A 2500-nucleotide genomic window follows, 5' to 3' on the forward strand; every position below is an offset into this window, starting at 1 on the left:
GGGGGGGCAGATGCCCAGCTTCCCCCGACCCGTTGGGACAAGGTTTGGCCAACTCGGACGGTTGTTCTCGATTGGTTGGCGTGCAGACTACAGAAGGGGCTGCACGTCTTGGGTGACCTTCTGGACCCGAAAGGTGAGACTTGTCTCCCTGAGCGCTACTGAAGCAGCAGTAGTGTCTCGGATTCTGCAGTAGGATGACTACCTATGGATAGGAGGAAGGGCGATACCGAACACTACGAGAATCCTGGGGCCGTCGTCTGAACCCGGCGACGGTACTCATGTAGCTCCCTCTCCCCGGTTGCCCGTCTGATCCCGGCGGGCTCCGAGTACCCTTTTCCTAACTGACCGACTGGCATTCATGACCTGCCTTGGTAGGGCCCCCATCGACCTCGGCTTGCTGACGTCGAGTGGACGGTTCCTACCCACTGTGGGTCGCCCTCTAGCACCTTGCAGGCTGGCTTGTGCGCTCGCTCGGCGCCCTGCTGGTACGCCTGGTGTGACTGAATGGTGGCGAGACTGAGACGAACCGAGACGGTGCTGATGCCGTTACACATGGTGATGATAAACAAAGGCTGGATGTGGCGCCTTCTGTCGAATGTAATTTCTCAAATCCTAGCGGAAACGCAAATACTGTGAAGCCTGGGCAGCCGTGATGCGTGCTGGTCGCTGGATGGCTTTACGGGGAGCGAGCTCGGCATCTCTGATGGGGGCCTCTCCCAAGTGGGTCAGACTGTGGACTTGGCTTTGGGCAGGCCTTACTGGGTCGTGCCGGCTGCTGCCCGGGTTTGATTCTTAGTAGAGTCTTAAAGGGAACGGTGACTGAGCTCTGGCTGAGCCGAGCTGCCCAGGATTGCGGACCTGGGTTATCAAGAACCGCGGAGGCACGGCTTAATGGGGGGTCGTGACTGCTCGAGCGACCTCATCTTCACGTGCTTGAGGTTGGGTGCGTGTATGGCGTGTGATCAACCGCCTCGGAGGCCATGGGGACCAACTTTCGGGGTTTGGCTGAGGGTCCTCAAACGGCTGTAGTCATGTCTACAGACCATGTTGCGAAAACTCCTTTGGTTCGGAAGTCCGTGTCACAGCTGCACAGAGTCGGAGTCACAGTCAGTCTGGCCGGTGGAGCGGGTGGATCCAGGCTGGCGAAGCTCCTGACAACTCCTCAGTGGCACTGGTGGCCGCCGTCGGTCTGGTTATGAGAGTATGGGCGACGGATGCCATGATGGTGCCACAGCTTGTTTCTGGGAGGGCATTTTGACAGAGATGCCTGTGGTATGTTGTGCGGGTGTGAGTCGCCGGCATATCACTGACGAGTGGGGTTGTCCGACGCGTGTCGGGTAACGAAACGAGTGAGGTGGATATGGAGGTCCCTGTGTGAAGGCACGGCAGGCAGTTTGCAGGGTGAGTGAGACACCCTGCGGCTGTTGCACTAGTCAAGGAAGCAGGTCAGAGCCTGTGCTGACCGAATCTCCTGCTTCTTCCAACTTGGCTGGTTTTGAACGCTATGCTCGTGGTTGTGCCCAGGCAGGACCGGGGGACTGGCCCCTCGGACTGGGTTTCGGCCGGGAGGCAACTGATGAGGCTGTCTGCCACGTGAAAAGTGCGTGGAGTTGATTCCAGGGTTCTCAAAGGGACGGGGCTTGATAGCCAGGTCTGCGGGGAGGCTTGCCGGAGGGTGGGCTGAACGGTAGCTGGCGGTCGCTTACTGGCCGTGCGAGGGCTTTCGACTCGGTTTCCCATGGTCATGGCCTGTGTGTAGTGGGAAGCTAGGCGTGCTGGACGCGTGAGGGTGATTCGTCGCCCGTGTGGGCTGCTCATCGGGGTGGGCTGCGGTGGCACCGACACCGAGCTCGCAGTTGCGGGATTGGAATGTGGAGAGGGACTTGTCTCTATGACCCTGCCTTTCTCGCTATGGATTCTCTCATCCATGTTTTTCGAACGCTCGTGCCACTCCTTCTGGGGCGAAGGCCGAAATCGCCGCGCCTCTCGCCGTGTTGGGCTACTCCTGATGGGCTGCTGGATGGGGGGACTTGTGTCCTGCTCAGGATAGTGGTCCGCTGGACAGGTTGACACGGTGGGTGGTGACCGGGAGGCAGTGGTGAAAGGGGAGGCGGCAGGCGGCGCGAGGCAGTGGTGCTCTCGGCTCGTCCGCAGTCGGGGGGCCATTGCCTGGCATGCGCGCATCAGCGGGCTGGGTCTTGGCTGTCTGTCGTCGTTCCCAACGCAGGTTGGTGTGCCTGGACACCTCATTGGGTCTCTGTGATGATGAAGGCCCCTAGAGTGTGGTGCAGCACGAGGGTCTGCCCGGACGGGCCGCGGGCCACTTGGGGTGATTGCTCTGGGCGGTGTGTCGTTTGTCGACGCTGGGACACCGTCTCGGCTGCTGTTGCGGGTCCGCCAGTCGTCCCGGCTGGCGGCTTGTTGGTGGCTCGGGCTTGGGTGCCTGGTGGGTCCGTGCGTGAGTATGGGTGTGCTCCGTACTGATGGGATTGGATTCGTG

The 2500-nt window shown here is 60.7% G+C and overlaps 1 pseudogene; it reads left to right on the top strand.

Moving 5' to 3' along the window:
- The window catches only part of LOC147038659 (28S ribosomal RNA), a 7925-nt pseudogene that overhangs the window by 3221 nt on the left and 2204 nt on the right, over positions 1-2500 (top strand).

This window comes from Syngnathus leptorhynchus, unplaced genomic scaffold (assembly GCF_054491065.1).
Source record: "Syngnathus leptorhynchus isolate UIUO unplaced genomic scaffold, UIUO_Slep HiC_scaffold_45, whole genome shotgun sequence".
Taxonomy (NCBI): Eukaryota; Metazoa; Chordata; class Actinopteri; order Syngnathiformes; family Syngnathidae; genus Syngnathus; species Syngnathus leptorhynchus.